At 43.3% G+C, this 12,571-nt stretch overlaps 1 protein-coding gene across 3 annotated transcripts in view; it reads left to right on the forward strand.

Annotated features, from left to right (window-relative positions):
* Positions 1 to 9,779: 9,779 nt before the first annotated feature.
* The window catches only part of ZSWIM9 (zinc finger SWIM-type containing 9), a 49,831-nt gene continuing 47,039 nt past the window's right edge, over positions 9,780 to 12,571 (forward strand). For all 3 annotated transcript variants that reach the window (XR_010086059.1, XM_063436707.1, XM_063436708.1), the window contains exon 1: positions 9,780 to 9,862. The gene's annotated coding sequence lies outside the window, so the exon portion shown is untranslated. The remainder of the gene's footprint in view (positions 9,863 to 12,571) is intronic.

Below are 12,571 nucleotides of genomic sequence, written 5' to 3' on the forward strand. Positions count from 1 at the left end.
GCGACAGCGCCACACTGGGTTCCCCGGTTTTCTGTATCCTGTGTAAGATGTTGATTAGTTTCCTGGTCCCAACCGAGCCTTGTCTGCCTCGGACAAACCCTACTTGGTCATCTCGTACCAGTGTTGGTAATATGTTTCCCAGCCTGTTTGCGTAAATTTTCGCTAATATTTTTAAATCTGTATTTAGGAGCGATATAGGGCGCAGATTCTGGCACTTATGTGGAGGTTTTCCAGGTTTCGGCAGTGTTGTTATGTGGGCTAGCAGCATTTCTCTTGGTATAGTGCCTGTAGTTAGAATACTATTGTATAGTTTTTCTAGTTTGGGGGTTAGGGTGTGAGAGAAGATCTTGTAACATAAGTTCGTATAGCCATCCGGGCCTGGTGATTTCCCTTTTGGGAGGGCTTTGATTGTACGTGCCATTTCGCTTTGAGTAATGGGTTCCTCTAGTAGGGTCTGATCTGCCTGCGATAATTGTTGTATTTGCGCTTTAGAAATGCGTCTATCTCCGTTGGAAGTGGTTGGTGTGTATGTTTATCCCTTTGTAAGTTACATAGCGTATCATAATAGTCCGCCAGCATATCATTTATATCATGTGGGTTATACATTTTATTGCCCATGGCGTTTATGAGAAACGGTATTTTTGCATTTTGCCTTTTCTGCCGCAGGAGTGCTGCCAATGCTTACCCTGCCTTGTTTCCCTGGGTGTATGTTTTTAGTTTCAGCCTATGTGACATGATGGCTGTAGTTCGCAGGTGTATATCGTTCAGTTTCCCCTGAAGTTGATCTATGCGCTGCTGTGTGGAGGGGGATGGGTTTAGGATTTGCGCAGACGTTTCGTCCCTAAGTGATCTCAGGAGATCTATATACTCTTTCCTTGCTTGCTTATTTAGGTGAGATGCTTGGCTAATCAAGAGACCCCGTATGACTGCCTTATGTGTTTGCCATGTTGTGGCCAATGAGACATCGGGTGTTTCGTTTAAGGTAAAGAATGAAAGTATCTCTTCGTTAAGTTTGGTTTTAAATTCTGGGTTGTGTAGGAGAGTGTCGTTTAGACGCCAAGGTGTCGCCCCTCTGGATTGGAATTTGTCCCTTAGGGCTAGTTGTACTGGGGCATGGTCAGACCAGACTATATTTCCTATCTCACTATGTGTTGCATTTGGTAACATGTCGCCTGAAATGAGTATGAAGTCAATTCTGGTGTATGTTTTATGTACAGATGAGTAAAATGTGAACTCTCATTCGTTTGGATGCTGTGTCCTCCATATATCATAGAGATTGTGCTCGGAGATGAGCCTCACAAGTGCTATAGCCTGTTTGCACAGTGTTTTGCACCTAGGTGACGCGTCTGAAAGTGTAGTGTCTAATCAGGGTCGCAAGATGTGATTTAAATCCCCGCATATGATTGTGGATGACTGGTGCGTGTTGGGGAGTTTATTCAATACCTTCTGTAAGAAATTTCTTTGGTTCATACACTCCCACCAAAGTATACAAGGTATCGTTGATTTTACCGTGTAATATAAGATATCTGCCTTGTGTGCCTTTTTTGAGACGTAGAAGTTCGAATGCTACTGAGGTATGTATGAAAAGTGAAACGCCTCTTGATTTGGATGAGTACGTTGAGTGATATTGTGTGGGATATTCTCTGTCTGCAAATCTGGGTACTCTGTTGTGTACAAAATGAGTCTCTTGGACGCATAGTATATCTGACTTAGCAATTTCGCGTCCTCAATAAAGAGTCTCCTTTTGTGTGGTGTGTTTAGTCCACGTGCATTAATAGTCTGTATTCTCATATTTTGTATGGGTTATACAGTTAAGCTGCTTAGATCTCATTTGCTCTTGCCAGTTGCGTTTCCCTTGTTGAACAGGGGGGTACTGTGTTACTGTTTTACATGTTGACTCGAATGTATCAATGTCATGGAGTTGCATCATGTATGCGGATGGGTGGCGATATGGGTTTGGAAAGGTTTTGGTTCCATTGATGATTTGTGACCGACCGTGGGTGTTTGGGGTTAGGGAAAAACAACTAGGGGAGGGTGTAAGAACTATGTACAGGGTGTCCCTTTCAGGGACCTTATGTGGGTTTACCACATCTGGGGGGTAGGAGAGAAGGTTTCCTTCCATTAGCGTGGCTATTTGGGCACCTTCGTGACTTGTTACTGTGTGCTGCTTCTGTCATTTGACTGGGCCTATCAAGGCCTATGGGTAGGGTCTCAGTGTGGGTACTACAGGTTGAGGTCGGTTAGGGTCTGGACGTTCCCGTCTTAATTAGAGAGTGTTCTAAGGCTTACTATCAGATTCGGTCGGTAGGGCCATATATGCTGATTGATGAGGTTGTAGCTACTGGTGTCTGGCATGAGTGGGCCCGGCCTATGTATGTAACAGCAGTAAATTGTATCACAAACATTCTATTGTAAAACATGACATGCTATAAATTTTGTTTGCTGTGATCCATCCAGCTCCCTCCATATGCGACATCCGTTTCCCCAGCTCCTGGATGTCTTTCCACAGAGAGTCTGCTTTGTGTTGCCATGTGGTGATTAACTTAGTAGACAGGACCTCTAGTACTGCTGTAAGTTCAGCTTTAGTGATCTGTGTCATATCTGATCGTACATCTAAGTCGCTATTGTGCATGCCGTCATCCGATTCAGGATCCTCAGCTGCTTTTGAGGCCTACGCAACCAGGGCCGCAGAAGTCTGTTTTTGGCTGAAAAAATTGAGCTTATCCGGTTTCGCCGAGCTCCTCTTGCTTTTGTGGTGGGACATTGTTGTTCTATATTGTCAGATGCAGCTATAGTATTATGCTGGATTAGGTGCCCTAGTGCCGGAGCAAGTTTTCATGCTGCCATCTTGCTCCGTGGTTAGCCACGCCCCCCCCCTCTTATTTTTAATCTCTTGTTTTACTTCTCTACTAAGCCACATTGGTTTTAATTTGTTTCTTTTATATTTATTACCCAATGGTACATACTGAGAAATGTACCTTTCTAATATTTGTTTGAATAGTTTCCATTTATCCTCAGTGTTTTTCTCACTAAGGAGTTTATGCCAGTCGATATGTTGTAGAGCTGCCCTAATCTTATTGAAATTGGCTTTTTTAAAATTATGTTTTAGTATACCCCACTTGCTTTTGCGAGTTTATTTCAAAATTTACCATATTGTGATCACTATTTCCCAAATGCTCCCCTACTTGAATATTGGTTAAAATATCAACATTGTTTGTTATGACGAGATCCAGACAAGCATCCTTTCTAGTTGGTACTTGTACCAGTTGTGACATAAAGGTGTCATTTAACACATTTAAAAACCTGATTCCCCTTGCTGAAGTACTAGTCCCTCTATCCAAATTTATGTCTGGGTAATTAAAATCTCTAATAATTAACGTGTTACCTCGATTTGCAGCGCATTCAGTTTGCTCTAACAGCTGTTCTTCCTCAATAATATTTACATTAGCTGGTTTATAACATATCCCAACCAATAACGTATTTCCCTTTGTTTGCCCCAAGCAGATATCTACTCATAAAGCCTCCACATTTTCCTCATCACACTTCACATGCCTAAGGTTTGATTTTACCTGATGGTTAACATATAAACATACCCCACCACCCTTCTTGTTTTTCCTATCCTTCCTAAATAATGTGTACCCATTTAAATTAACTGCCCAGTCATGTGTCTCATCCCACCATGTTTCTGTTATGCCTATTATATCATATTGTTTAGTGTATGCTATTGCCTCTAGTTCCCCCATTTTGTTATATAGGCTCCTTGCATTAGTAAGCATACATTTAGTATTATCATGAGTCTTTTGTACTTTTTGTGAATTATCAATATTACATACCTCCTCTGTTCTGAGCTTTCCCCTCCCCCCATCTCCACCCCCTTTGTTCTGAGTTAAAGCCCATCTCCTTTCCATCCTATCTCCATTTTCTAGATTGCTTTGACCCTCCCCCCCTACCACTAGTTTAAAATCTCCTCCAACCTTCTAGCCATCCTATCCCCCAGCACAGCAGACCCTCTTCCATTTAGGTGCAATCCATCATGACTATACAGGTTGTACCCAAGCGCAAAATCGGCCCAGTGCTCTAAAAATCCCAAACCCTCTTTCCTGCACCAAGACTTTAGCCACGCATTGACCTCTCTAATCTCCCGCTGCCTTTCTGCTGTAGCGCGCGGCACAGGTAATATTTCTGAAAAAATTACCTTGGAGGTCCTTTTCTTTAGCTTACTTCCTAGTTCCCTGAACTCATTCTTTAGGACCTTCCATTTTCCTCTGACTTTGTCATTGGTACCAATATGGACCATGACAGCTGGGTCATCTCAATAATCCCTCCACTCTGTCGGCAACATGCCAGACCCGAGCACCCGGGAGACAGCAAACTGTCCGGTTGAGTCGATCAGAGTGGCAGATTACCCTATCTACTCTCTTAATAATAGAGTCCCCTACCACCGCAACCTATGTGGTGCATAGTTCCTTCTAGTTGTAAACGCCTCCAGAAACTGAATAGTTGTAAGGGGAAATCCTGGAGAGTCTCAAAGGGACCATGTACTACCTATACATGACTTTCATTTTTGTCTCAATTATGTTAAGACAATGAATATGTTTTTTAAGTTCTGAGAGTATTAAGTCCCACGCCCTGCTTATAGAGATAGCCATGTCTCTTTCCCACTGCTTCACAGCTGAAATTTTCGGTGTTGGTTGCTTTCACATCTATAAACTCCATTGAACTAATAGCCAATTTTTGGTTTGTGCCATTAAATGTTTTATTAAGTAGGTCAATTATATCCTTATTATCCTTTAATAAATGTTCTCTAAGAAACCATTGGACTCGAAGGCTATTAAATAAATCTCTTGGGCGGAGGTTAATTTTCTGTTTCAATTTATCAAAAGAATGAAGTTGGTAGTTATCACATATTTCACTTATGGTATAATCACTTTGTTTGACCCAACTTCTTAGTTCAATGTTAGGCATAAGTGTCTCCAACATTCTAATATTTGACTCTTTGTAGATCTTATTATTAATTTTTAATTCTTTCTTTCTTTCTTTATACCTTGCCATTCTTTCAAAGTTTGTGAAATTATTAATGATTTTTTCTAAATACTTAGTATTTTTGTTTACAACTATATCATTCCACAATAGATAAGCAAGGTTATCAGAGCCAACTCTGTGTGCTTCCAAATTATACCACGCCTGATCCTTTGAATCGTTGGTTTGTAATTTATGGACGTGGATAATCATGTTCGCCAGATAGATATTTCTAATTACCGGGAATCCTATTCAGGGCTCAAGTCCGGCGTTCCTGCACTTTTTTCACAGCAGAAACAACGTTCCCCCTGCAGGCACTAACCAGGGGGCGGCAATGCCCCCCGTGTTCCCCCTGTCATGGGGGGGCCACCTGATGGGCCCCTCTGGTGGGCACCTGTCTACCTATCAAACGTGGTGGGGGAGCTATGTTCGCCCAGCTCTGCTCCCTCGCTCGCCGTTTGCTGATACCGGGAGCCGGAATATGACGTCATATTCCGGCTCCCGGCATCAGTAGACCGCCTGTGAAGGAGCAGAGCTGGGAGAACATAGCTCCCTCGCCGCGTCTGATTAGACCAACCTGCCGCCTCACTGCTGCCCCACTGGACCCATCCATGCCAGCTTCCCCAAAAGGTAGGGAGGCTGGGTGGGAAATGTGAATTCTAATATTAATAATTTGTATATATATATATATATATATATATATATATATATATGTCTGTTTCTGTATGTATGTGTGTCTATTAGTGTATGTGCTTCTGTTATTGTATGCATGTGTATGTTTGTGAGTGTCTGTAAAATAAGTGAGTGTCATTTAGTGTGTGTGTGTGTCAGTGAACGTGTGTGTGTCAAATCAGTGACGTGTGTGCTTGTCATTGAGTGTGTGTACAATATACAACCGAACAAGACCCTGTTCAAGCCCAGCAGACAAGTGTCAGCACCACTGACACGGGAGCCAGTCTAACGCTTGTGAAAAAACATTTGGTTCCCGATGCTGACCGAACGGGAGGTAGCGTGGCCGTAGCTGTAGCCGGCAGAACAGTCTACCGCCAACCAACAGCCAAAGTACATCTACTTTGGGGTTCCAGATCTGGAATGGAATGGATGTGGGGCTCATGCAAGCACTACCCGTGGATGTATTATTTGGAAATGATCTGAGACCGTTGATCTCCGCCTTTCTCAACCAATGACCGAGGAAACCTATCTTGTGACTACCCGGCAGCAGGCTCGCACCACGGAGAAACGCTCACACTCTGAGGCTCAGACACTTCTATGTTTGGATTTGGAGCAGTACTGAGCCAGGTCGGAGAAGATTGCGGAGGCCAACCCATAGCTTACTTTAGTCGGAAACCTCTGCCAAGGGAGGTGAGCTATGCTGCAATTGAAAAAAGTGCCTGGCTGTGGTGTGGGCTTTGAAGAAGCTTCAGCCTTATTTGTATGGACAGCTGTTCATCTTACTCACAGATCATAACCTGTTGGTATGGCTAAACCGAGTGGCGGGGGGACAATGCCAGGCTGCTGCGCTGAAGCCTAGTGCTGCAGCCCTACGATTCCACCATCCACTACCATCCTGGGAAACAGAATGGCAATGCAGACAGGTTAGCTCGACACACTGAACTAGAAAAGTGATCCTTGAGTACCCCTGGACATCCCCAAGCCAATTCGTTAGGATCAGACTGTGTATGCCGGCTTGTGGTTAAGGGGGAGCTGTGTGGCAGGCCCTGCCTTATTACCCAGACTTTTTTTCTCCGAAAGAGCTGTTTACTGTCCCCCTGGTTCAGTACCTTCCCTTTTCAGAAATGTATTCGTACCGAAAGCTCTCCCCTGGCAGTCATTTGGCCGTACTACTAACCGAATAGTCCTCAGCGGTACTTAGCTGCAAACTCCCTGGAACTCAACTCTGCTATTGGAGTTCGTTATTCTCCTAACTCAATGTATTAACCCCCTTGCGGACCTGCCAGGAGACCACAGGAGCTCCCGCTAGTTGATCGGCTCAAGCCACAAGTATGCTGGAAATATTTTGGGCTTAGCTCTTGTGTCGCGGCTGGTCAAAACTTTACACCTGTGGCAATCAAACAATTCTTCATGAATCCAGGTGCTATTTTGCCAACTTGGGTGCTCAGACGAGAGCTATCCAGGGATGTAGGATATGTGGAATTCTTGTGTGTTTTTATTGTATTTCGTGTTAGGCAGATATTTGGTATAGTGGTCAGAAACTCAATTATCTTCTGGACACTTATACAATGAAGACCCCATGCTGGAGGTCTGTGTATAGAAGTCCATGCCTGTGGAATAAAAATCAGTTGTACCAGCATGATGTGTAATCTAGTTACTGGGGGAGAGTTATAATCACCTTCCAGTGCTTCTTCTAGCTTAGAGGAGGATTCAGCGGAGATACCTAGTTGGGGTATTAGAGCCCCACAACTGATTCCCAACCTGTGGTATGCGTATCCCCGGGGGTACAAACTAGTTCCTCCAGGAGTACGCAATAAAACAAACAAATATCTGTTATGGCGGAATTACCATCAAAGCAGGTTGGGAACCGCAGGCTGAGAGAGCCCATCAGGTGGCCCATGTACTTAGGACCACCCAATAGACATGTGTCATTGCATCTTTCAACAGTGCTACTGGGGCACAGTAATATTACAGCCAATGCTAACTCAGACCAAGCCGCGTGGGAGGCAGAGAGCAGGACCCTAATAGCCCCAGCTGGCAGAAGCCACCCCCCTACAATAAAAGGTAGGAACCTGGAGGGTGGCTATAATTTTGACCTGTATGTGTATCTTTGACTCTGTATGTCTGTGTGTTAGTTTCTCTGTGCAACTGTATATGTATCAGTGTTTGTATATTTGCATCTGAATGTGTCAGTGTTTTGTGTGTCTGTATGTATGTATGTATGTATGTCAGTGTTTGAATCTTTGGGTCTGTGGTATCCAGGAGGTTAATAAATATAATGGTTCCAACAGTCTCTGTCCAACGGTGACTTGTAACGGTCATTTTATCCAGCTACTACTGATGTTACCATATTGTGTTTCGACAGTTTTCTGATTGGAAATATTAAAATAAATATGGAAGGCTGCTATTGGTAAGCTGTTAATGTTTTAGGAATTATTTCACAATGTCTGTGCATCTGCATGTGTGTGTTTATATGTGTATTAGTATTTGTGTGTGTCTGCATGTGTCAGTGTTTGTATGTCTGTGTAACGAAGTGTCATTGTATCTGTGCATCTGAATGTGTGTCAGTGTTCGTATCTGTGCATCTGCACTGTATATCCTATATCAGGGATAGGCAACCTTTGGCACTCCTGATGTTGTGGACTACATCCCCGATTATGCTGGCAAAGCATCATGGGAGGTATAGTCCAAAACATCTGTAGTGCCGAAGGTTGCCTATGCATGTCCTATATGTACGCCCGGTGCAGAGGAGAAGCAGGGGCGCCAAGGGCAAAGAAAAGGGGGAAATGGGGCAGTGAAAAAAATATATAAATTTGAAATAACAGCAACTATTTTAATTACAATCATTTGGTAATATGAGTGGTACAATTTATGGAACTGGGTTGGCATGGGGTACACAAGTGAAAAAATATATTAGGAACCACTAACATAGAAGACTGAAGAAACTTGGTTAATCTAGATGAAACGCTTCTGTTTAATTGGATTTTACAGAATAAAGCATTTTTTAGATTGATACCCGAATTCCGAATTTAATTCCAAAGAAGAAACCTGGAGACAGAAAGTTTTTGTAGACTTAGTCACATGCTGGAAATATATTGGGCTTTTAGCCACGTGAGTGGATTATAAATTCATATACAGATTGTGTTCCATAAGATAACACTGTTACACTTTTTTCTATTTTGCTGAGATTTCCACCATTTGACACATCTCATACCACATTGAAGGGAGTTGCCGCTGAAACAGGCCCAAAGGCTGCTAAAGTTAGAGCCATCTAATTTGCTCTAACCCATGTGAGTGATTTTATTGCGCTATTATAAATTTGCACTTATTTGTTTCATAATACGCTATATGTTAGGTTTATATTTGGTCTATATCGTTTAAGGCAACACAAGAAATTCTCCAGGCACAGGCAGTTTTAATAGAACAAAAGGAGCAGTAAAGTTTCAACTTGCTATGAAGTCTGTGTCACGCTTTATCGTTTAAGTGACATTGTATCACATAAGCAGATTTTTTGTTTGACATAACTATTGCATTCTTTAGTAATTTGTATGAGCACTATTTAGATTGAAGTGGTAGCAGGGGGATAGCAGGAACCAAAATTGACAAGTGATGCAAAACCTCATTAAAAAAAAAAAAAAAAGTCTAAAATAACCTGCATTTTTTTTATTACAATTTTTTCCCATTCTGCTGACCTGCTCGGCCAATTAATGCATTTAAAACATGGCTGAGCTTCATATAGTTATTGCAGAAGTGTAATTTCTCCATTAAATATAACCGAAGGAAGGGGGAGGTAGTGGTGTGGTTATGGTGCCAAGCTTGCTGCTTTAAATGGCACACACCCAAAAAAATAAAAGTAATAATAAAAAGAAGCAAAATAACCGCGTTACTAAAGCCCAAAAAAGCTCAGCCCTTTCGTATCGCTCAGCGCCAATCCCACGAAGAAGACATTTAGGCGCCCAATTTTGTAAAACTTGAGCAGTTGGACGAGCGAGCACGAAGTCGCACAGATTCGACGTCATTCCTACCCAAAGCCGTTGGCGAATCGCGACTTGCCGAGCGCACTGCGCATGCGCGCTACGTGACCCAGTGCGACTTTAACCGTTTGGATCCTGAAAGAAGCAGGCGCAGCACAATGGAGCTCAGCGAATGGGTTAACTGAAGCCCTCTAGAGGTAAATATCAGAGAATAGTAGTTCAAAACGCGTTTACCGTCGCCGGTTTCCTCACCGCGAACCCTGTGCACTTGTTTCGATTGTTTTCACTGCCAATTAGTTTCTTTAATAAACTAACATGCTGCTCGGGGAGGGTGGGGGAGACTCGGCACAGGCCTCGCCGATATAGAGTCCTCTCTGACCCGACCTACCCCGTGTCTACACATGGAGACCACCGCAACCGATTGCCTTGGAGTTTAGCCACTTCGGTGGGGCTGGTTTACGGGGGCCGCCTATCCTGGGCACTCGCTGGCCGGTGTGGATCTCGCTAGTTACCTCTCACGTTCTCACTCCCAGAGGCGGATACTTGGCCACGAGTTTAAACAGACAGACGGTCGTTCGTTCACTCCGACAGTGGAGTTATGTAGAATTCAATGTAAGAACGATTTTTGTTTTCTGACGATTTAGAATGAATCAAGAACCACTTCCTGTTTGGCGGTGGTGTTTTTTTTTTTTTTTTTTACGTGCTATGGAGGTAAAGGGAAGTAATGTGGCTTTTTTACGTACGTGAGGGAAAGCGTTATCAGCTGTGTAATTGAACGCAGAGCTGTTCATCTGGTTACACCAGTGCATTGTTTAACCCCTTAATGACTGACTTATAGCACTCGCCAGTTTCCTTGAGTTTTAGGGACTTTGTTCTGCATTTTTTTTATACTGTACTTTTGTGCTTTTTCCAGTAAAGTTAATTGTTTTAACGGCAAGCATTTCCATAAAAAAATGATTTGTTTATTATAGACGTAATTTCGATTCTTATTTTTTTTTGTTTGTTTTTTTTCTATTTTGTTTTCTTAACACGTACATCCTTTCCAGTGGCACTGCTTACCACTATGATCCAGGCTATGTTGGTGCTGCACTAATGTACCTTCTGCTCCTCTCCTAAACTATTATCCCTGCTTGAAAAACATCACCAACTAGCACACTGGAAATGTCATATTTTGCCAGAAGCATTTGCGTAATTACCCTGGGTGCACTTTTTTCAGTGATGCTGACCTGCTCATTGCGAGCACGTAGGAGTCGGAACGGGTTATAGGTTAAATGAAAAGTCTCTCGTGTAGAGGAAACGTGTTGACATTTCTAATCTGGACTACTCTTATGTATGGGATCTGCCGTATAGGCTCTCTGTGATGGCACAATTGGGCAAAAAAAATAAATATTTTTGTATGTATATAAACACGTTTTTATTAAGGTGAATGTGGAATAAATTTGTCTTAAAATAAAACACATAAAGAACACCTTACAGAACTATACACACTATACAGAAACCTAGAGAGGTGTAAACATAAAATGTAAACCGCGTTAACTGGCAGATTAACCCCTTAAGGACCAAACTTCTGGAATAAAAGGGAATCATGACATGTCACACATGTCATGTGCCCTTAAGGGGTTAGAGAAAGGAGACTCGCATAGCAAATGTTAAATCTTCAGCTGTCATATGCTTGCAACATAAAATACCACTGGATTTTCAAGAAGCAACTAGCGGCTAGATAGTATAGATTGAGAGACTGGTACATGATTAATATAGATTCTACAGGCAGGACAGAGAGGAGAGATCAGCCGATGCCTACTGGCAAAAAAATGTCTGCCACCATAAGGTGCGAGTCCTCTCTCCCCCCCCCCCAGCCCAAGAACTGTCACAATGCACTCACTGATCCAATAGTGTCTGGCGTCTTGATCGGCATCTAGGGATCTTCCCACCTATTGCATCCAATGCTGTAGAGTGGGGATGTCCTGGTGGTGTGACTGTGCACAGGGGCTTCTCCTTGTCCAGATAGTGGCCTAAGTGAGTGGTGGCGAGGCTGGGAACTGGACACTCGGTAATGTGCTGACCACAGCTTCTGCTCCTGTCTCAGCTCTGTGGTACCTTGCTGGAGACACATGGCGTAAGCTTTTACTTGTGGCATCAACAAAGTGAGGAAGGTTGAGTCTGTGGCATGGAGCGTAGGTAAGGTACCAACAGCTTGTTGGCGAAGCGTAGATTAAAATTGAGAGCATATTCAATCAGTGACTTGAGTAAGCAGGCCCAGAGCAGCTACCATCTTGAAGAGTAGGCCTCGAAGCAACCAACTGCGCTGGACTGCAAAAGTCTCTCAGAGGAGGCTAGGTAAGCTAGCCATGAGGGACCAGAATATCCCCTGCTGGTACATGGCAGGAACTAAAAAAAAAAATCAGGCACATCCTGGACAGAGGATCATCTGCCTTCCCCACCTCAAATGTATCTGCAGGCTGCAGAGAAGACCAACACTGGCAATACCCAGTGGGTCCAACTGAATGCAGACCATACATTTGGCTTGGTATTCCCAGGTAGATCAAGATATCTTCTGAAAATAGTGCTTTTTCTCAGGGTAAAAAGCTTAATATCAGGCTTTCCTTCACGAGCAGCAGCTATATGCGACTGTCTCGGTCAGTTGTCAGGCACCTACCCATAAAACTTTTTTAGCCATCTGAGTAGAGACTAAATGAAGTATACGCTATTTAAGTGGCTCTGTCACGTTCTGGAGTGACCACCAATGGTGACATTGCTGCTTGCAGCGGACCGAGGGTACAGGGGAAGGTAGATTTTCCTTAAATGAAGCTGTTCATGCTGGCAGGTATCATCTCCAAATAGGGTATCCTCTTCAACTCCTGTGCTTTATCTGCCAGGAGCCTGTGTCAGTGCTGTACAACACTGAT

This window comes from Pelobates fuscus, chromosome 11 (assembly GCF_036172605.1).
Source record: "Pelobates fuscus isolate aPelFus1 chromosome 11, aPelFus1.pri, whole genome shotgun sequence".
In the NCBI taxonomy this organism is placed as follows: domain Eukaryota; kingdom Metazoa; phylum Chordata; class Amphibia; order Anura; family Pelobatidae; genus Pelobates; species Pelobates fuscus.